Here is a 25,050-nt window from a genome sequence, read left to right on the forward strand (position 1 = left end):
GTTAATATCAGACATTGATATAAAAACTTCAATCCATCAGTTTTTAATTAATTATAAAGTCGATAAATTTTTATCGAATCTTAATTGATTATCCTCCAGATATATTGTTTGTTTGACCGGAAGACGGATTGTAAAGATGTTTATTACGTCATAATTCAATTACAAGAAACTAGTGGCCACCCGCGGCTTCGGTCGTGTATACGTCGTTATTGCCTGCTGATAAACAAGATAGTCTAAAACACGATTCGGCATATAAAAGGTGCCTCTGTTTATAATTTGTATTGAGTAATTTATGACGTGAATTACAAATTGTTTCCTAATTTTTTTATCGGAAAAATAGTATTAGTCAATCTAAACTAATAGTGCAGATGAAGCGTTTGTTTTGTTCTTTGAAAGCGCTGTATTGATTTTTATTTGTATTGTATAGTCGATATATCAAGAAAGGCTAAATTTTAATCTATAAGATACTAGCGGTCCGCCCCGGCTTCGCCCGTGGTACATATTTACGTTTTCTCTACATAAAAACTATCCTCGTACTTCAAGGAATATAATAAAAAAAGAATTATCGAAATCGGTTCAGCCGTTCTCGAGTTATGCGCTTACCAACACATTTTGCGATTCATTTTTATATATAGATTTAACACAAAACGAGCGGCGCAGACATCGTGGCATAAATGGGAAAATATTTCTAATACAAGTAAAAACACGAGGCACAACTAGTGTGTTTAAATAATCTACTTTCCAAAAATGTAGAGTTTCTCAATTCAAAGCGTATTTTTCGATACGTTTTACAGTTCACGCTTTTAGCACTCTCAGCTAAACTCTAAATTTTAGTTTTTTGTCGAATTTTGAATTTAAAGTGATACTTTAGAACCTACGTATTTGTGTTAAAAGCGTAGATTTATGAAAAAATATAAAATTATTTTGAAAAATCTCACAAAAAGGTAGGTAAATAAAAACATTGACAGGAATTCGTATTCACTAACAATGTGAGAATTCTTTCATGGTCCAAACATGCGCTTTTATCAAAATAAAACTTTACATACTATAGAGAACAAATTCAAAACATTCCCGTATGGAATGTTAGATCAAAACCCATTTTTTATGTTATTCAGAATAAACAAAGGAACATAAAAAAGATGATGTTTTAATATTTTTTATTAATAATGTTTTAACCATTATTATTGTTTTAAGTTATGGAAGTAGTTAGGGAGGTGGTAATTTAAAAAAAACCTAACATTGGGTTCTTTACCTTACAGCCACAATAAATAAATATTCATATACCTACATAATTATTTTATTCTAACGGATTAGTGATTTGTAGAGATTGTATTCAAGTGTCTTGTTACTATAACTTATGTTAATTTAGTTAATTTTCATATTTTAAAGTTATTACGAGGGATTACATTAGAGACCTTGTGTCATTCATTATTACATGGTAAAATCGGAATACAAATAATATATAGGTATTAATAATATAAGAATAATATTATAATATACATATATTTGATATTTTTTAAAATATCAAATAAGTGTTTGTTGTTTTTATTAGCCTAATATTATAGAGTTTATACACCTATGCATAGTGCATAAGTTTGTTTTAAAAAAAATTAAAAGCATTTCTTTCTGCTTCATCTTGGAGATGAATTACATTTCAAATACAAAGTGCCTTCCTTGAATATAAATAATACAATGTTGAGTTCAATCCGTTGGAGATTCTTCGTTTGTTTTTTACGTCCAAGAGTCATTATAATCATTGATATCACCGGATACTCTCTAGTAATGGAGTCTAAAATATTTTTTCTTAATTCGAGATAGAAAATGAAACCTCTCTGTTTAAATAAAGAAGAGTACGTAACAATTTGTTCACTGTGAGACGTAGAGGAAACAATTATTGTTAATGTTATTATTGATTATGTCATTAATTTATGTATACCCCTTTAATTGTTTCTGTAAGATCTCCAAATAAATAAATAAATTATTATTACAGGCATTGTTATTGTCTATTCTATATAGAATTACTGAATACAAAGCTATCTGGAATTTGGAATATGTCCGGATTATGGAAATGTCTGCTAAATCCTAAATACCTGTAGCAGAAATCGCATACCTATCTGTAGGATATTTAAACATACTTAAAAGACAGTTTGACATGTTAAAGTACCATGTATTTATGAGATGGCACTTTAACGTGTCATAACTACACTTTAATTTGTCATAAAATTTAATATGATATGACTGCGATCTCTTACGAGAGATATTTATCGTATACAAGTCCTAGCCGCACCTATTGACCGCGAAATTCTAATGAGAATGAGTATAAATTGTATAAAGTTCTCTAGACCCTATCCTAAGACATAAAAATAATATCATAAAATCGCTAAAAATTACAAATTCATTTAAAATAATGGCAGGTCAAATTATTTTGCTTGTCTTTAAACTGTGAACCTAGAAAAGATTATACTTGGACAAAAATTCAATACTCTGAGAAATCTATTTAAATTTATTTATCGAATTTCAGGGTGACAAAATCACTCCATAGTAAGTAGGTTCTGTTGCCACATTTCAATGCACGATAAAGTTGGCGCGGAATCACAATTCCAACCGCTCAACTTTGTTTCCCTATACCGACTTTCAAAACTGTATATTATTTTAACGGAACACTTCACAAAACAGCTGAAGCATATTACTTACGAGAAATTAATGAGGGTATCGAAAACAAACAAAGAAGGAGCCGTTTAAATAAACCCGTGTTGTCGTGGCTCGGCCGTCTGTCAACAAATTACTGAGAATGTCAATAACGTTCAGCTAACAAGCGTTTTTCTTTATTTCGGGCTCTATTACTTTGTAAATGTGATTTTTTAAGCGAAGTTAATTGTTGCTTTTTCTTGGAACAATGAATGTTTATAAATAAACATTTTTTACCTTAGTAAGACTGACATCCATACTAATATTATAAATGCAAAAGTAACTCTGTCTGTCTGTCTGTTACTCAATCACGCCTAAACTACTGAACCAATTTGCATGAAATTTGGTATGGAGATATTTTGATACCCGAGAAAGGACATAGGCTACCTTTTATTGCGAAATATGTACCACGGGCGAAGCCGGGGCGGACCTCTAGTAAGGTTATAAGCGGAATGTCAATGTTCTATAAATATTTTCACACTGTGTACATCATCGAAAACAGTAAAAAACAGTTTTTTTTTTTATTATTAACACAAAATCTTCGCCTAAACTCGCTGAACATAAAAACTTTGAACACTGAAACTTTGCTTATCTCTAGGATTAGACTTAAACATAACATACGATAACAATTCGGGAAATGGCTAGTTTTGAATACAATTCTATGTCTGTACAAACCATAAACGCATATTTAAGTATTTGTTACGTTTGTAAATATAATTTTAAATTTTAATTTTAAAAATAATATTAGTTAGCTAGGTGTTACGTACTTATTTTTTTTCTGTGAGGATAAATATCTAGAGGCTTTATAAAAATTTATCAATAAACTATTTCATTTTACGACTTATTAAGAAGAACGACATGACAAAACAGTCTATAATAATTGAACATTTATTATTCCGTATAAGCTTTTAATAAGATAGAATATTTATACGAACACTATAATCTGTTTACGAAGCAATAAGTACTTTTTAATAACTCTTCAAGGCTTGTCAAACGTCTTCAACAAGACGATCGAATCTACATTGAATCCATTTACAATTTATTATTAAAATTGAGGTCAGATTTGGAAAGATGTCCTATTATGGACTGAATAAACGTAGGTGGAGCATAATGAGTGCTAAAATCGATATTTAGCGATCTAAAACATACATCCATTACCACCTCTTATGATGTATAGTGACGCCGTAATCCATTAGTCACTCGGAAAGGAATTAATGATACAAATGTTCTTTTGTTTTCGCGCCCATACTACTTTTGGCGGGAAAACGGATTGTGTTTCTGCGATACGACCTATATCACACCTTTATTGTATTAACGGGAAATAGAACTAGGAAACTCTGTTTTGATTATTTTTACGTGCAATTATGAAAATTGTCTGCAGTACCTTCCTACGTAAATTAATAAATACTGAAATACATACTAAACAGTCATGCCATTTTATTTCGGGAAAGTAATAATGAATAAACTATTATTTAAGAATTATATGAATGAATGAATTTGAATTATTGTTTAAATAATAATTGGCCAGCAGCTAATTACTGTCCATAAATAAAAGTCCATTAGTTTAAGTTGATCTATAATAATTTCCATAGGCTGTAATAGTAGCTATTACGTTCACCCAATGAATAATATCGACTTGTAAATGCAGTAACTGGGTTACATTTGAAGCTAAATAAAACGCTATAAAATATCTCGCTAAAAATATTTATTTCACATTCCACTAAAAGTAATAAGCGCTAAATAAAATGCGCAGCTGGTTTAATATTTTCCCAAACAATGACCTATTTTTACTTTCAAATTACAATAATTAAAAAAAAATGTTTCATTCTAATGAAAAGTTGCAAAGAACTCTGGGTCACGAATCATTCGCTTCAACGCAAGCACCATATTGAAAATATTACACATAATACATGCATACCGCCGAACAATGGATATAGCACAATGAATTTTTAATTAAAAATTTCATTATTTTAACAAGAAATTGTATTATATTCCGTTTTTAAAGGAAAAGTAACTCAGGTTTATTATTCTAAGCAAGCTTTTTCTAGTATCTGGAGCGTGATATATTAAAAGGGAGTAATTATTAATTAGAGAGACAATTACTACCTGTTTGTTTCTATATAAGAGAATTTTCATTGCTTTTTCATAAGGAATTCTTTTCTGAAATTGTTTACTACTATTAAGTATTCTGTGCTTAAATATGTGACAATTTATAATAATGGTATTGGTAGAAGCAGATGGACCCACTTCGGGGTTTCAGCGCCACAGGAGTAAGTAAGTAAGTACTAAGTAGAAGCAAATGTTAATAAAATGAATAAGTAATATTTGATGTGAATAAAGTTAAGTCTACTCGGTTCTAAAAATTTTCTCTCATTTTTTTTTTCTCAGATATAAGATGGGAAATGAATGATTTTCAAATTACAACCTTTGTGAACTCAAGCAAAGCCGGTTAATTGATTAGTAGGAAAAAAAATCAACGGTAAAATTGCGGTCAACACAAAAATATTTAACTTCGCCAATTTCTACGAGCGCTAAACGAGTAATCATTTTTTATCTTATAAACCATTCATTGATGTTTCAACAGTAATTAGTATACATTTATCAATTCCTTTATTAAGCAATTAATAACAATTCTCGAATAGAAATTTCGAGAAAAAACGCTAAGTTAGGTTCTTACGCTAATTGCGCCATTTGCCGCGAACGCCTAACTGTAAAGGCTCTATTAAAATGATGTATGGGGAGTAAAAGTTTTTATTTTCTTCTCTTTCGCAAAATACCTAATAAATGGTCTCTTTATGATAACTTTTTTAATATGAGTTTTCGAAATAATTTCGTAACAAGATTATAAGTAGCTTTGTAAAATTCGTATTACTTATATCGATAAATTCTTCGATAAATTATATTTTGAATATGAATGGGAAATTTGTGCTTCTGTATGTGAAAATTTTTTTTAAGGAAAACATTTACCTAGTAGGTACTTACGTTTATTCAAAAAATCGGCTATTATCGTTTCGCCGAAATTGATATACCTAGGATAAAAACAAAAAAAGAGATAGGTATCTCATCGTATACCATAAGTTTTTAAACAAACAAAATCAATTTTATAATAGTAGTTTATATCCTTAAAAAAATGTGAAGTAGATTCTTAATCCTTATGTTTCTACGTAGAAATTATTAAAAAATTTGAACAGATAATTCAACCCGGGTAGAGCCAGGGGACGCAATGAGTTTATCATAGCCTTTAATTTCTAATTAAATATTTTGTCATATCCCTCCGTCTCCAAAATGTTGTATAATAGGCGCAGTTCATAAATTTATTAAAGAGAAAGAAAACTTATTAGGTAGGTTCATATTAAAATATTAATAACTAGCTGTGTCCCGCGGTTTTAACCGTATTGCTCCGCTCCTTACTCCTATTGGTCTCTGTACCATGTTTTTAACAAATAAATATTATTTCATTTTATTTTTATTTTATTTAGCATAATGATTATAGCCTTTCTTGATAAATGGACTATCGGACAGTCAATTTTTTTTTCAAATTTGGCCCGTTTATGAGATTAGCGTGTTTAAGCAAACAAACTATTCACCTTTATAAAATTAGTATAGATAGGTTATAGATAATAATATTTACTACCAACTGTACCGATATTTAATTAGTCTAGGAATGTTGGTATCGAATTTCATAATTACGAAATACTTGTTTACTAATTTTGATATTGAACTGGGATAAACTTTATTTAGGTACCTACTCATCTTTCAAGCCTTGTGAATTTTAGCAAATTATCTATGACGGTTATAATGTTTTTATTCATTTTATTTTCTTATACGATATACATGATTTAGAGATTACCTTATAATCAAATATGTAAGCCAAATCGGTGTAACTGTAACAGCTCGCCTTTTATTTTTTACTTTGTTATGACATAATGTAACACAAGGTAGGTAGGAACGTGTCAGAAACAGTGAATAATATATTATGTATTATATACGTATATATATACGTTACTAAAACACATTGTTTTAAGCCCATAGTTATTTTATGATTGAATAAATATAGATTTCATAACAATTAAAACCAGCAACAATTTTCGAATCAAAAGTAAATAATAATAATACTATATAAAAAAATATCAGAGTCAATAATCAACACTTTTGAACTCATTAAGTACAGGTGGTCGATACAAAAACTTAATGAAGTTCTGCTCCTGGTATAAAGACGTATTCGAAAATAAATTTCAATCACACACAAGACGTACTGTGTAATTTACTATAAAGTTATTAAGCATCGGTATTTTTAATACGAACTCAAGGAAACGTAAGTAAAAAAAAATTATAACTGTGGTGGTATTTATTAAGTCGTAGAAACCGAATATGGAATATAAGTTCTTTGGTGTGAGTAATTTGAATTCATTTTAGGACTTTAGGTGGGCTTTTAGGGTTTTATATCAAAAATATTATTATAATTTTAATAGAGAAAGTGATATTACTTTAATATACATATACGTATATTATATTTTAGACGAAATATAGGAAGTAGGTATGTTAGTAAGTACCTACATCTAGGTATGTGAGCTTATTTATCTGTTTCTGGCAAACTTAGAAGCAAATTTACTAGAATGTATATTTACAATTTCCCATCCTATTACAATTTTATTTGGCTATGACAAATCAGTTTACCCATGAGAGGCATAAAGCACCTTGACCCGAGCGATTGTCGTAAGTCAAGGTGAGGTTTAAAATTTATCAATTAAATTGCAATATTGTGTGTACAATATGGTCATTGGTCAAGTTTCAATCGTATGCAGCACATCAGACCCAAATATTTACACAGATAATTTGATAAATTTGTTCGTTTCTGTTTTTGTTACGATTTTACGGCTAAACCATAACACCGATTTAGATGTGTAATTTACATAATTTTTTAGGTGAAACAGACGAAAATTAAAAAAAACAGTATGAAGTATTGAAATTTGAAACATCATCAGGGTCCCATTTCTTCAATTAAAATGTCGATGAGTGAAATTGCGAGTCACTGTTGGTACACCTTTTTTATATATCGTCATCGTATGATGCTTATCTAGTTCTAAAAGTAAGTAGTATTTTGCACCTAAATCCATACTTAATATTATAAATGCGAAAGTAATTCTGTCTGTCTGTCTGTTACTCAATCACGCCTAAACTACTGAACCAATTTTCATGAAATTTGGTATGGAGATATTTTGATACCCGAGAAAGGATATAGGCTACTTTTTGTCCCGGGAAAATGACGCAATCTCGGAAATCCCACGGGAACGGGAACTATGCGGGATTTTCTTTGACTGCGCGGGCGAAGCCGCGGGCGGAAACATAGTATTGTATAATTTGGAATATTGTAAATAGTCTATATTCAAAGTCAAATTCAATTATAAGTAATAATATATTACCTCCTAATCTTCCATTCCCGCCATCTTATACAATTTAATGCAAAATTAACAAAATTCAATTTTCAGCAGCGTTATTGAAATCACGCGGTCAAGCTCATTACAGTGAAATGTTTACCCTGTCATTAATCAGCCAACCAGCTTCGTTACAGGCACTATTAATTGTGTTTAATGCTAATTAATTGTTTTATTCTTTCATATCCATGTTGTTATAAAACGTTGATGAATCGTGTTTCAAATTCAATTGTTATCCCATTGGTAACACGTGTAACTGTTTTATGATAATATCTATTTTGTCTTACAATAATCTTTACAAATTTAGGATCGATATTCCCTTTATTATATAATTACCTTTGTGCGGGTCACTGACCGCATACTAAACAATAAGTATTATGTCAACCTAAACAACTAAACAATAGATCCTATGCGACAATTTTTTTACGTTAATAAACTTTTTGGATATAAGTCACAATCAAGCTAGACATCATTACCATAATCGTACAGATAATTTCTGCCACTCAACAATTATTATCTCTTTAACTGTACCGAGTTGCCGCAAACAATTAGCAACACAATCTTTATCTTCTTATCAAATGGAATGTAAAAAACCTATTTAATATAACATTACAAACTGAAGTAAAATGTTTTTATTTTATTGGACACCAACTCTATTGTGTTCATACAATTTTATGAATTTTAAACTATTAATAAATACATGACCGCCTCCTTGGAACAGTGGTTGACGCGTGAGCGTAGCACCGAAGTGTCCTGGGTTCGATTCCCGGTGGAGACGAAGAAATAAAAAATGTCTCGGTCTGGTAGAACACAGAAGGCTAATCACCTACTTGTCCCTTAAAGAAAATCGATCAGTGAAACAGATGTTTAATGCATCTGCCCCTTCCCCACAAGGGGACATGGGACTTAACTTTTTTAATAAATACATACGATCACTTACAAAATCAATTAAACATTTATGTATTTTCCATTATCTAAACAAGCGTTTCTACAATACCACCTGTCAAAGTAACTTCAACCGCAGAAACTTTCGCACGTCCAACATCGCAAAATGAATATCCATAATTGGAAAACTCTGTAAAATAATTCGTTCTTAACCATTCGTCGCTGAAACTAATAAAACGGCTTTCAATTGCCATCCCGATCCCGGAGAACTATTTCAAACTAACTCTCATAACATTGAAATACATTTAACGTAGAAGGTTTCTGATTAGTTCAGCCGATTGTTTTGACCACTGACCTGAATTTTACTTCATTAACTTTGTCAAGGTTTTAAGTATGGCGGTACTGGCGTAAGTAACTTTAATAATTATACGTCATTGTTTGTCAAGGCTTTGCTTGGATTTAATTTGTTTGTTACAAATAACAAGGAATGTTTTTGCCACGTGGGCGTAAGAGAAATTTACCGAGTAGCGCTTAATAAGTGTGTGGGGGCATACCCGATAAAAATTTTCTACACTAAATTTCACTCATTTACAAAGGAATTTGTATACTAGCTGCTCCGCGTGGTTTCACCCCCGTGGCTCCTTTTCTGTTGGTCGTAGCGCAGCGTGATGATATATTATAGCCTTCCTCGATAAATGAGCTATCTAACACAGAAAGAATTTTTCAAATCGGACCAGTAGTTTCCGAGATCAGCGCGTTCAAACAAACAAACTCTTCAGCTTTATAATATTAGTATTTAGTATAGATTTGTGATGGAACGTTGAAACACATAAAATACGAAAGGCATTTCACCGTGGCCGGAGGATTAATTACTTTAAATAATTAATTATACCCAATGTCATTTTCACAATTAAGACGAATTTCGTGTTGAAATCCATCAAACCGCAAGCGCTACAATGCCACAACATAAAACATGATAAAATAATAATACATACCTATATATAAATATATAGGTATGTAAATATAACTCTTATCAAAATTCTCATACAAAAATCCATAACACACCATTCCGTTACGCTTACATAGACTTACCTAGTCATGCAAAACTCTCCGAATTATTGCATGAACGATATCAGCCTTTACCAGGCGTGTTACATCACACCACGTTTTAAAAATTTGGTATTTTGTGCCATTAAAATAAATACCCTGACAATGTTGTTTAGATTTATTTAATATTGTGTACGAATTGCCCATTTAGCAATAAATCCCTACTTTTATAAAGCCGAAACTTTATTTGGCTGTGAAGATGTTTTTTTGCTGTTTCACGCCTAAAATACTAAATGGCAGAAATGGAATATACCTATTACGACCTTTTTATCATGCCACATGAGCAAAGCTGACATTGAGTTTTTGAGATATAAGTAAGGATATTAGGATATTAATCATATCCAATCAACAAATATTAAAAGCTATTTGAGGTATGTTTAGAATTTAAATTAAAATAAAAAAATAACGTGCCATATTTTCGTATTGCAAAAAACGAACATTTTGTTAAGTTATTCAAATGAAGGAATAATCAGCGCAGACAATTTGATATTCGTCTTATTATTGTTTTATTTCTATCTTGGAGTCACGAATGGTGAAAAATATTTGATATTCAATCACTTGCATATTTTATCACGAAGTTGACACTTAAATTGATACCTGTTCGCTTTGAATTATTAAATAGCTGTCCTATTTATATTGCGAAAATTATTTGCATAATAGTGTTATAGATTAGCGGCGCCAATTTAATAACGATGATTGATATTAATATTTAAACATCGAGTGTAATTGGACAGGGATTTAATCAAATTGTGTTCCGAGTTATCCATTTGTTGAAACTATTTCAGTATTGGTTTTGGATAGTTATCCTGCCCACTTGTTTCGTTTTAATTATCTAACCTTTAGGATATAGTTTCCTATATTAAACATATTTTACTTTAATTTTTATTCTCAACGGACTTCTGGCTAAATTTTATATGATTCATATTATACGAAATACCCACTAAAGTATTTAGGTGTGTTTTTTATGCGAAAATCTTATCAATAACTAATTGTGTGATGATTTAAACATTGACATTTTAAAATAACTTCTTTAGGAAGCCAAAACTGGGCGCGGGTGAATAAAAAAAAATGTTTGTGAAATGTCCTGTTTGATTACCCACGCAGTTTTGGAGCGAGGACTTCAGACCTCGTACTAAATAATCACATTGAATAACAATACGTTTAATTTACAATTCTATAATAGTCTATTATTATCTACAATGTTCGCGTCTACTGTTTCTGTTTTATATCAATACATTTCACGTGTGAATGTATTGATATTTGTAAATATGTCCAGTTGCTGTTATCGTCAGCTTATTAATTTATAATGACATGTGTTTTGTATACTATCAAATATTTCAATCCGTATTGCGTCAAGTAACTTTTTGTCTATACTCTATAGCCAAGAAGAAAACCAGAAGAAAGCTAGACAATTTTTACTTTAGTCTAAGGGCTCTATGACCTAGATCATAAATGTAATTCACATAAAAACAAACAAAAGACTTATACATTTTTAAAAATTCATATTATAATCGAAACAACTTATAAGAAAAGCTCTACCATACCGTTTATCTCCGTTTATCTGTCTGTTTCTTCGCGATTAACACAAAAATTACTAACACCAATGTATGTGGTTTTACCAAAAGACAGAGACATTCATGAGGAACGTTAAGGTGTTTCATTTGTTATGGATTTGCGTGAATTCAAATAGGTATTATAATTAAAAATTGAAAATTGTTTAAAATGACCTAAAAGTCAAGCCGCTTGGGAGTTTTCATTGACAATGTTGCCTAGTGTCTTTACAAAATAATGTTTAGTTGGATATTTCTGTTCCCAGTCTAATAGAAAAGTCTGCGCTATCACATACATATCTATAAGTATATATTATTTTAGTGATGATTTACAATATCTAGTCTAAAATCTATAAGCTGGTCACGTACCTATATTGTCGTATTCAGTTATTTTGTCGACTTAAATAGATTATTTACCTTTACTATTTCACATTACGAAAATATTTTGCACTTATTTTATAAGTTTATTAAATACTAGCTGGATCCCGCGGCTTCTCTCGCGTGGTATCCGCGAAAAGGAAGCCTTTGTTCTAAATTCTAATATAAGCTGCATTTATCTATCTGTGTACTAAATCTCATACGGATTAGCTGATTTATTCAAATTATAACTATTAAAGATGAGTTTCAACATTTCAGTTAGAAATAAACAACATTTATTTATTAGCGCAGTAATATACAAAATACTAAGTAATGTACAATAAAACACTGTTTATTTAACGTACTCAACACAGAACTAACTTCGAAGTGAACTTGAAGCATGAAGCCATATAAAATGAGCTTTAATGTAAAAAATGTTGCAGCGCTGACAATGTTACGTAGGTACCTTCTTTTTGTCCTACTGTAAATTTCATCCGCGGTGTCGGTTTTTCTTTTTGTCAAACATATTTGTACGAATACTTGAGCTCTATAAAATATCTACGCATTTCAATTAATTGCTCTATAAAATGTCTATTCGGGATCAATAATCTATATTATGTGAAATACAAAACTGACAAATATTGTAAGTTTATAAACACAAGATTGATTAGCATAAAATAATATTTAAAAACAAAACATATTTGAAACACACGTTATACTCGTAACTAACTTAAAGCTGACCTATGTCACTTCGTAGTTGACACGTCACCCCATTACTTCTTCAGTGACCTGAAAAACCGAGTCTCCTTTCAAATTCCAACATAAACATTCGCTTAACTGGGCTGTAGTAGAAATAAATAAGGCAATAATGAATGCCCCATATAATTCTAGGCACATATCAATCATTCAGTGTGAGTTGCCACCCCTAATTGGGGTGACAATGAGGCGAGCGACAAAGTGCCATTCCCGTAAATTAATGAGCCCATAAATGCGACGCTCCCTGTGCATCCCGGCAAACAGCGTGACATCAGCACTGTTTCGTTGTCCCTTTGTTTCCTTAATTCTTTGGCTGACGCTTGATATCATTCGAAAGCCATCAATCCTAATAAAAAGGAGAATGATGCGCGCTTTATTTAGCGGTAAGATTGCAAACAGTTTAATAATTACTTTTTTGGGTTACGCTATCATTGAGAACAATCGGCCTCTTACTTTTTATGGATAAGCAAAAAATGCTACTTTCGCGCACGGAAGTCACGCTACATACCACTTATCATTACAAATGATACTTTATATACATACAGCCAAATCAAAAAGGCAAAAAATAATAATTTGAATGCGAAAAAGAATTGTCACTCTGTTGCTCCTCAACGAATTTGATTAACTTGAAAAACTTAAACACAGTGAAAACAGTGCTATTGAAATAAGTTTCGAAGCTAAAGTTAAGTAAAATGTGTAAGTCTTCTGTAAAATTTCAAAAGCTTTTATAAGAACAATAAAACTCCGTTATAGACCTAAGAACTTAACAGCTGTATAGTAATATCGATTTTTATATATATTGGGATTCTTACTTAGATTTTATGTTATAGGTTTATTGTTTCAGGTTTACAAACAAAAGCTCTACGGGAAAGCATTGCATCAAGCCATCAATAAAGTAAAATCAATAAACTCCACTAATAATATACATACTATCGTTTATATTTACTGCTTAGTTCTTTTTACACAATTATGACCACTCGACATGCTTTAAAGTGTTGGCCTTGACAGCGATGAGGATTTTGCCACCAAAAAGCGTTAGAGTTTTATGCGGTCATTTGCGACACTGTTTTATTTAGATACGCCCTTCACCGACACCTTTAAACTTAAAGCAATCAACGTTAACAGAATTTGTTCCGCCTATTACATTGTAATTAAAGAAATTGCTTTTTTATAGTGACATTAAATTGCTTGAACTAACAAGACGTATAAACAAATTTTATTTATAAGACAAATTGGCATGTGCAATTTCGCATTCTTAAACGTAGCATACTATCTACGATATAACGATGTACATATGATATTCTCGGTATACGCGTTGGAAGATATTGTCAAGTGTACCAAGAGTCTCAAGATAATCTCGTATGTGCTCAACCTACGATTGAACTCGTTAAAGCTTGCTGCTACTCAGTACTCAGGGCGGCTCAGTCCAAAATTTCTTTCGTGCGGTGTGCACGTGTTTCATCGCTCGCTAGTTCACAACATCGTAAACGAAACTTTTGGAATGAAAATTTTTAATTAACTGAAACACATTTTTTATTGTTCCGCGTGTGATAGTGGTTTTGTACTTTATTGTTGTATACGGTTTTTGAGTTGTTCGGTGGATTTTGAGTGGATATTTTTTGGATTTTGGGTGAGTACAACCATGTCATTTTCTTAGATTAATTATAAGCTGTTATAGAGCTTTTAATTTTAATTTTAAGAAATTTGTTGAAAAAACTTTCATTATTCGAATTAATGCGTTATTAATAACAGTAATATAAAATTTATAAGATTTGTATTTAAAATAGATGGATTGGAAGTATCTTACGAAAGAAGCAATACTTTATAATGAAAATTTTCAATACTTTATAATAAAAACGATCGCAAGAGCATTTGCTCTACCAAAAATTTTGATTATTCGAATTATTAATGCGTTATTAATAACAGTAATGTAAAATTTATGAGATTTGTATTTAAAATAGATGGAAGTGTCTACCGCAAGAAGCAATGATGTTTATTTAAACGCACAATTAGAAACAGCTGATGAATTAATTACAAGTTTGGAAATGACTGAGCATCATTAAAGGGCTCGGATTCACTTTGTTGTAGCCGCCCATTAAATAAGAGGAGTCTTCATTTTTAGGCCATAATAATATCATTATTACTTACCTTATGCTCGTTCATTCTTATATTATAGAGATTATCTTATAGGTAGAAAGTAGAGTCGCGTAGTAAATTTCCTTTACTCCTATCTCAAAGAATGATGTATTGGTAATGTTTTATTGTTCTTATTAGTTTAGTATTACACTATCTGTATTGTTATCTATAAATATATTATGAAGGAAAGCATAAATAGGTATTATAATATATGTATATATTATTGAGCGCAAGGTTTGGGTATGGATTTATTTCTCTTCTTAGATTTTCCTTGAATGTCTTAGCAAATTCTGGGAATTTGGTTAAGAATCTTGATCTGAGACTTAGTATATTATTTATGTAGTATATATTTTGAAAATCCGTCGAAGAAACATAATACTTCTATAGGTACTTATAAATAATATTTTTATCATAAAGATACTTTTGCATAAACCTAGGTAGGTTAAATGGATGGACGAATAAGATTATATTTTATTTTTGCTTTTATTTTCTTAGGGCTGATTTTTCAATCCTTGGCTAAAACTTATTCGTAGAATAACGTATTAAACTACCATTTATGAAATGTATTCTAATTGCCAGTATTTGACAGTTTACAGGTGACATTTTAATATTATCGTGTAATACTTTTATTGGACGGGTAAGTTTTATCCAAGGATTGAAAAATCGACCCTTAAAATAATGTTTTGATATACCTATGTATTTCAAATTAACAAAAAAATTTAAATCTGCTGTTGGTGATGAAGAGAGATACATTTACCCTTTATGGTATCTACTCAATAGGTATTATCATTATGTTATAACATATAAAGCAAGGTGGGAAATGAAACCGGTTTCACGATGATACAGGTTTTTTATAGTTTTACTGTTTTATAAATAAAATTGTTATTGGTTTGTGCAATATTAGCATAGGTATTAGCATATGTATCTTCTTTACTACATTTTATTATTTCCTCTTCTCGATTTTATATCATACTAGCTGTACCCCGCGGTTTTATTCGCATTGCTCCACTTCAATTGGTCTTAGCGTGATGATAGTATGCCTAGCCTTCCTCGATAAATGGACTATCTAACACTGAAATCATTTTCAAATCCGGCCCGTTGTTCTTGAGATTAGCGCGTTCAAGTAAACAAACTCTTAAACTTTATAATATTAGCATAGATTTTAATGAAGTTACTAAAAACAAAATTCACGCTTGTGAAATTATTTTAAAGTTAAAATATAAGAACACATCTCGGACTAAGCAAAATATAAAGATTTTACAATGAGCTTTCAATATAAAATCGATATCCCTTGCTTTGTCCGAGATATATACTTATTTAACTTTACTACTTTAAAAGAACTCCACTTAGACCAAGGTGTGCTCATTTAGTTATGTATTTATTTTTATAGAATCAGTAATAACATGTCTATTCTATTCATTTATGCGATATATAAAATGAAATAAATATAGTTTTGGAAGCTTTTGTATAGCTTTTTCAAAGCTTTCTGTGTTTGAATTGACAAATTTCAACCAAATGGAGCGAATAATTCAAATCACTTACTATTCCATTATGTTTATATATTAATACTAAAGTGAAAATCTTTTGTTTAATATAGACAGCTTGACTACTAGGTACTCCTTTGAACCATAGAGGTATTAATTCCAAGTCTTCGATCATTTATAACAACTATTGTCGTAATTAATGATCGAAGTTCCTAGTAAGTAACCATTATATTCTTAACCTATAAATAATATAATAATATATAAATTATAAATCTTATATATAAAAATGAATCGCAAAATGTGTTGGTAAGCGCATAACTCGAGAACGGCTGAACCGATTTCGATAATTCTTTTTTTATTATATTCCTTGAAGTACGAGGATGGTTCTTATGTAGAGAAAACGTAAATATTATGTACCACGGGCGAAGCCGGGGCGGTCCGCTAGTCTTATATATAAAAATGAATCGCAAAATGTGTTGGTAAGCGCATAACTCGAGAACGGCTGAATCGATTTCGATAATTCTTTTTTTATTATATTCTTTGAAGTACGAGGATGGTTCTTATGTAGAGAAAACGTAAACATGTACCACGGGCGAAGCCGGGGCGGACCGCTAGTTATAAATAATACTAATAAATGTTTAGTTACCTATTAATAAAATGATAGGTACATAAGTTTCGCTTTAAAAATATTGACACGGAAATCTATACAAAAATTATATACCGGTAGAGTTCGTTTGTTTAATCGCGCTAATCTCAGAAACTAAGGGTTCGATTTGAAAATATATATTCACTGTTAGATAATCCATTTATTGTAGAAGACTATAGGCTCTATATCGTCACGCTAAGACCAATAGGAGCGAAGCAATGCGGTAAAAAAAGGGCACAGCTTTCAGAAATTACGTTTTAAAACCATTGTAATGTCATTAATAATATCTAATTGATATGACATTGTTACAATGCAAGTGTGGCTTAACAATAGTCTGTTAGGTTAGGTATAATTAGTGGGCTAACTAAGCTGGAATAATTTAGATTTTACCGAGCTGTCTCGTGTAACGCGTTATGAATAAATCGTTGGCTGCAGTTTCATACAAGTGTAATGAAGTAATCCTAATACTATTATAAAGGCGAAAGTTTGTATGTATGGATGTTTTTACTCTTTCACGCAAATATTACTGAACCGATTACAATGAAATTAAGCACACATATAGAGGGTAACTTGGATTAACTCATAGGATAGGATTTATCCCGGAAATCCCACGGGAACGGGAACTTTGCGGGATTTTCTTTGAAAACGCGGGCGAAGCCGCGGGCGGATAGCTAGTTTGGTATAATATGAAGATTCTATTGCCTCGTGCTGTATTTCGATTTCGTGCTATTAACAATAAAAATAAATTCCATTCATTCCATAACCATTTTGCACACACGCTATTTCTTACCACGTATTCAAAAGTTTCCAACTTTTACCATTTGCTTTGTTTGCAAACGGATGGTATAACTGGAGGCTACGGGATATCCATATAAATGTGTCTTATATAATTTATGAATATTTGCGGCAGATTTTTAGTTGAGAACAAATAAGTTCGCATTTTCATTCTATTTAATTGGAATTCGAAATGAGGACTCTTGCAAGTCGTAGATCGTAGTCGTTTTTTTATTTTATTTTTAATTGAAGATAGGGAAGCGCTTGACCATAATCTCGCCTGATGGAAAGCTTAGATGTGGTCTAAGATGGTACGCTTCCCTAGTAAGTACCTACCCGTTCACTCTTTGCTTGCTCCCATATTGTCGTATTTTTAAGGCCACCTGAAAAATTAACTGCAAAGACTATTTAATAAGCTGCAAACTATTTGTAGTAGGTACCTATACATTGTAGTATAAGTATTGCAGTGTAAAGTTGCCTTCCAACCTCTTTGTGTTTATTTTAGTATTTGATTTTAAGAAGAGCACGAAAATAAGCCAGATTGACAATTGACATGCCATTTAAGTCAGCCCTTTTACATTTACGTGTAAAATGTATTGTAGAATATATTTTCTAAATGTAGAGAAAACAAACAAGCTAGATTAAAACTTATACTTTCTATCGTTTTAATTAGGCACTTAAAAAAATACTATCTGCCGAAAAATAACAGTAAAACCGTACTTATACAATATAGGTAGGTACTTCATTTTTAATTTATTTTAATTTCTAAAAAAATTAAGAAACAACACGTTTATGTTTATTAAATAACATTCAACAATTAACAAAATCTTACACACCTTACAATCTTACACTTTTCATTGTAAAACTATTTTCCTCTATTTTAGTATACCTACTGTATTTTAGAGACTTAAGCCTTAAAATTGGGTCAATACCGAACAGTCACGCAACGACACCCTCTAAGTAAGAGATCGGTGTTAGTTGAATTCTTATGTCATCACGTTGAACTGATGTACGAATTTATTACCTACCAGCTTTACGCCCGCGGCTTGGCCCGCGTTTTCAAAGAAAAACCCGCATAGTTCCTGTTTCCGTGGGATTTCCGAGATAAAATCTTAATCCAAGTTACCCTCTATATGTGTGCTAAATTTCATTGTAATCCGTTCAGTAGTATTTGCGTGAAAGAGTAACAAACATACACACACACAGCCATCCTCACAAACTTTCGCATTTAGAATATTAGTAGGATATTTTTACTACATAGTATAAAACAAAGTCGCGATCCGAAGACTGTATGCTTAGATATTTAAAATTACGCAACAGACTTTAATGTTTTTTTTAAATAGGCAGATAGAGTAATTCAAGAGGAAAGTTTTGCCATTATAATTTGTAGAGTTTGAGACAAAGCGGACGTAGCCGCGGGCATAAAGCCAGTCAAGAATAAACGCATTTCCGCGTAAAAGCTCTCTTTTTAATTAACGATAAACGATAACAATTATAGAATTTTGAAATTAAGGACTTTTTAACGAATTACAATAATTTTTTCATTATAATAATATATTGTTTGACGTGACGTGACGTGACGTGGTTTCGAACACTTTACAGCGAGCATGGTTGTGGAGAGACAATATAATGAATAAATCGCGTTTCAAATCTTTTAAAAAGTATTTAATATCTAAATGTATAATACTCGCGTAAAATCAAACACAAAAATATGTAGTATAATAATTGTATTTATCATGTTAATTATTTATCCCCAAAAATGACATAAGTAGTACCATAATTTAACGTCTCTACTTTTACAGAATTCAGTTAATTTATTGATGTATTTTGAATTTAAAAGATTTTTTATCACAACTACTTACTTTACTACGAATTATAAATATTAATATTCAATAAATAAATATTAATAATTCATTGTTTGCTTACAATAAAAAATACATTTACATTAATTATATGTATTATATATCTATCCTCTACCTTAGGTGTCCTGGAAGAAATCGCTTTTAAACGATAAGGTCACCTTTTGTACTTTACCTCGCATCCATACAAATTATATATACCTACTGCACATTGTAATGTTAAATGGTGTGGTACAATAAATGGTGAAATAAATAAATAAATATTGAAATACTGATTTTATATTGTATTCAAGAGAGCTTATTTGACATTGACAGCGCTTGTCAGTTGTCGTTCAATCAAACTCATCCGAGCTTAATTTACGAAAAAATAAATAATAACAACATAAGTATGTACCTACTTTATAATAATTTTTTTTGAATGAATAGTGATGTTATTTGTTCCACGTGTTTATTTAGAATGAAAAGGGCTTATACATATTATAAGGGCTATATATATATAATATTTCTAATTGAAAAATAGATCGATTGATTTTAAAATTTTATATACCAAAAAAATATAGCCTACCTATGTGACTCAGGAAAAAATGCAGGTTACACTGGAGAAATAATTTTAAATTGATTTAAAATCGGTCCAGTAATTTTTGTGTGAAAAAATTACAAATAAACAACACCAATTTTTCCTCTTAATAGATATTTGGTACGTCTGAGAATCGGTTGTAATCTATTTTTCATACCTCTTAGACCAAATTGATAAAGGCAAAATAAAGTTTACCGGATTTGCTAGTTACTATTTAATATATTCCTCTATTAGGAATTCTATTTTTGCATATATATGGAATTTCCATTAACATTTCATGCAAAGTTAGAATATAACGGCAGAGATAATATCCGTCTAGTACTATAATTGCTTATACCATAATACCACGAATCGATTCATTATGTACAAGCTATATATAGCGTTTAAACCGCCTCCTTGGTACAGTGGTTGACGCGTGAGCGTAGAACCGAGGGGTCCTGGGTGCGATTCTCGGTGGAGACGAAGGAAAAAAAATGTCTCGGTCTGGCAGGACACAGAAGGCTGATCAACTCCTTGTCCCTAAAGAAAATCGATCAGTGAAACAGATGTATATTGCATCTGCCCCTTACCCCACTAGGGGACACGGGACTTTCCACACACTACTTAGCGTATTTGAAACAACGCTAATATTCAAGTTAGATTACTACGGTTAATGACACATGTTATGTGTTTATTTTGTATATCAAAGTAGATATATGATAATGTTATATAACAGTAATAATGTATGTCTTTATTAACATAAAATAATTAATTAGTTGTTGATCGTCAATTTGTTCACGTGGTTGCTGTTAAGTGTAATATGTAAATAAACATGAAAGCTATCGATATTTTGAATTATTGTTTAAAACTCGTTTCTTTGTTCGCAGGCGGTTTTAATTAAACAAACACCGCAAATAAAATTCAATACATGATAGTCGTAGTTACTTGTTTTCCAGGAGTGCAAGAATAACAATTTTAAATAGAAATAAAGGGATATAACAAGAATAAGAAACATATAAGCACACTTAACACAGTTAAACAATGTAATCCACAATTATAGTAACCTTATTAAACTCCCTAAAATTATTGCCTAAATATAAGTAGCTAGCTGTGCCCCGCGGTTTTAACCGCATTGCTCCGCTCCTGTTAGTCTCAGCGTGATGATATATAGCCTATAGCCTTCCTCGATAAATGGACTATCTAAGACAGAAATAATTTTTCAAATCTGACCAGTAGTTCCTGAGATTAGCGCGTTCAAACAAACAAACATACAATGAATTTTCTTTTTAACTTTAGCTGTAACATTTGCACCGTAACACACATTAAATTTACCTCACGCAAATAGTCAAAGTAATTCATGAACATGTAGAATAAGTTTCGTGGCATTTTCCTTCGAGCTTTCGCTATAGCAATAGCCTTGCTACGTCCTAAAATATTTTCGTAGAACTCCGATTTAAGCTGGAAAGGCATCTGTAATATCTGGCTTGGTAATTTCCACGCCCCGTTTATGTTGAAATATTTTAATACGAATTGTATAATAAATAGCTATTTCGGGGTTTCTCAGATATCGTATTACCTTATTCTATAGATTCTATAGAGGTAGACTTCGACTACAAGTTATGAAGTTAGACTGAACTTTGTAAACAGTTTCGAATCAACCAAATAGTTGGGTGGTTTGTATCCTTCTATTATTGCTAGAGTACTAGTATAATACTATATTATCTGTGGCTAGAATAAGGTTTTAGAGTAGCTATCCATAATATGTGAAGTCCCATGTCCCCTTATGGGGTAAGGCAGATGCAGCATTGTTTCACTGATCGATTTTCTTTTAGGGACAAGTAGGTGATCAGCCTTCTGTGTCCTGCCAGACCGATACATTTTTTTTTCTTCGTCTCCACCGGGAATCGAGGGCCCTTCGGTGCTACGCTCACGCGTCAACCAAGGAGGCGGTCCATATTGTCTTTAGGTGTTACCTGTGGGTGTTACTATGTACATTGTACACATTTATTAATGTGAACGTTTATGTATTTATGATATTTAGACCAAATGAGTATTCAGAATTGTGTAAAGCCAATTCCAATTCAATCGGCGTAAAAGTAGTCTAGTATTCTATTCTGTGATTCTGTTCATAAACGAAATATAAAAGGATTCATGATCATGTCACCCATCATTCAAAACATCCAAACGTTTCATTTACACTATTGTAATTTTATAAGTTCTTTGTTGGTCGACTGTAAATAATAGTAAAAATACAATAATATTTTTCTATATATCCCTTAAATATTTCAACTCTTATTATAATTTATAAATCGTTTATATTATAAACGAAGAACTTGTAAATACATACATTTCCTTTTATTTTTCTTGTATTATATTGTAAAAAGAATTTCTCTAGGTATTATATGTCAAAGGTGACACCTCCATTCCCCGAGAAATAAGGCTTGTTCTTATGATCACTTCATGAAACTTCATCTAAGGGATTAATCAACTATATCACCACAGAGATTAAGTGATCTCAGTGAGTTCTCGCTTCGTAAAGCACCTCACGTACTAAACTAAAACATATGAATAACTAGCTTTCCGCCCTCGGCTTCGCCCTGTATCTCTAGAACCTAATCTATACTTAAATATTATAAAGATGAAGAGTGTGTTTGTTTGTTTGAACGCGGTAATCTCATGTATTACTGGTGTGATTTGAAAAATTATTTCGGAGTTAGATAGCCCATTTATCAATCACCACGCTAAGACCAACAGGAGCGGAGCAATGCGGGTAAAACCGCGGGGCACAACTAGTAAATTATATACTAAAAACTTCTCTTATTTCTTTATCTATTAAAAAAACGCATCAAAATCGGTTGCGTAGTTTGAAAGATTTTAGCATACATAGGGACGAAGAAAGCGACTTTATTTCATACAATGTAGTGAGTAGTGATACTACAAAAATTGCTGAATCAACTTCAACTCAAACATTTATCCAATGAATGAGAATTCTTAAGAAGCGCGTTTGAATAGCCGTGAAATAAAGTTCAATGTAATTTTAAAGTATAAATTGAAATGAATTTTGTAAGAATACGTTAATATATTTGTCTCGAATCTTACAAATCGACTGCAGTTCTTAGTTATTTGAAGGTTAGGAATATTCTGTAGAACAATTTAGTTACCTTTGTGTGCAGAATTAAAAGCATAGAGAATAGTAAAAAAGTGTATGTACTCTCTTCCCGTTCAATCACTTAAAAGGCACTGTTATTCAATCTATTGTTGGTTTCAATCATTTTCTTATCATGGCAGCACTGCAGTTTATACCTTATGGTGCAACTGGCTGGTAAAGTAAAACATTTTTATTTTTAAGTGAAAATTTTCTTTAAACGAAATAATAACTTTATTTTAACGAATATCTTTATTTTTTTCTTTACAAGTGAGATTAAAATTTCAAGGTCACATCATGGAAATACCGTCACGTCATGGAGTAAGGCGACGGTTTTGGTATCTTTGAATTTTGCCAAAGAAGTTTCACTTCCGACACGTGTGCTTGGCACACACGCTGCAGATGACGCACTAGCCGCTCATGAGCCGTTTACCTACTAGCAAAAAGTTGTAGGCTTTCTTCTGTAAGGGGTTCACGTCATAATAGTTTAATAATTAGTTTGGAAGCACCAAGGCAGGTTACTTCTTCCACAACAGCGAGTGTTTGAAAGCAGAAATTCTTAGTAGGTATCTAGTATTCATTACATGTGTAGAACAGGCATAGAATACTAAGAACTGTGAGAAGAAGAACTGTAATCAATTCAAAGATAGTAATTTCCAAGAAAAAAGATTTATTCCAGGTAACATCCTAGATTTGGATTTACATAGAGCTCTAGATTATTTTTCTATTCAATCCGATATATTTTTATGCTGAAAATATAATCCAGTAGGAAACCAGGGCATATTGAATGTTCAGTGATATAATATTTTTATTTATATAGAAGCTCCCTAAAAACGTTTAAAATGTTTCTATCCAATTTTCCCGCGCTGACGATTTCTCCTGCGATGCAATAAATAATGACAAAAATATTAAGAGATATAGTTTGAAACAGATTTCACTGTAACATATATAAGTACGTTTACATTATACAAGCTTACCACCCGCGACTTAGCCCGCTTTGTCTAAAACCCAATAAATTATTTTCTAAAATTGCTCTTGAATCACTCTATCTATTAAAAAAAACCGCATAAAAATCCGTTGCGTAGTTTTAAAGATTTAAGCATACAAGGGGACATAGGGACAGAGAAAGTGACTTTGTTTTATACTATGTAGACATGTAGTGATGTATTTATACCTACTAAAAACATCAATCAAATTTTTACAACGCAGACAAATTTCCCAACCATGTTATTATTCTATTAAGGGCTGATTTTTCAATCCTTGGTTAAAACTTATTCGTTCAATAACGTATTAAACTACCATTTCAAAAATTTATTCTAATTGCCCGTATTTGACAGTTTACGTGACATTTTCGTGTTATACTTTAATGGACGGATAAGTTTTAACCGGGTATTGAAAAATCGACCCTATTACAAATAATATATAATTAATGAGAAAGTTTTCAAGAATACAATGTACTTACCTAATTAATTTGTGTATAAGTAAGTATTGAAACACAACTGTTTTATATGTTTTTGCAATTAACCTAAAAATACAGTGTTCTACAATACGGCTAGACTTCAGTAATTTATAGTGTAAAGCCCGTTCCTTAGGTCTTTATCTTAATAAAAACAGCTCCATTATTTTCTTATCAGATCTTTTTCTCTTCACATTATTTTATTATCTATGTATC

General features: G+C 31.2%; 1 protein-coding gene across 3 annotated transcripts in view; it reads left to right on the forward strand.

The window, feature by feature from the left end:
• The first annotated feature begins 14,215 nt into the window (after positions 1–14,215).
• Positions 14,216–25,050, forward strand: part of LOC149900532 (nephrin-like) — an 84,154-nt gene continuing 73,319 nt past the window's right edge. For all 3 annotated transcript variants that reach the window (XM_090112635.1, XM_090112633.1, XM_090112634.1), the window contains exon 1: positions 14,216–14,408. The gene's annotated coding sequence lies outside the window, so the exon portion shown is untranslated. The remainder of the gene's footprint in view (positions 14,409–25,050) is intronic.

Source organism: Colias eurytheme, chromosome 18, assembly GCF_061535395.1.
Source record: "Colias eurytheme isolate Ceu_HAF_F1 chromosome 18, ilColEury1 Martin Lab GWU primary, whole genome shotgun sequence".
Taxonomy (NCBI): domain Eukaryota; kingdom Metazoa; phylum Arthropoda; class Insecta; order Lepidoptera; family Pieridae; genus Colias; species Colias eurytheme.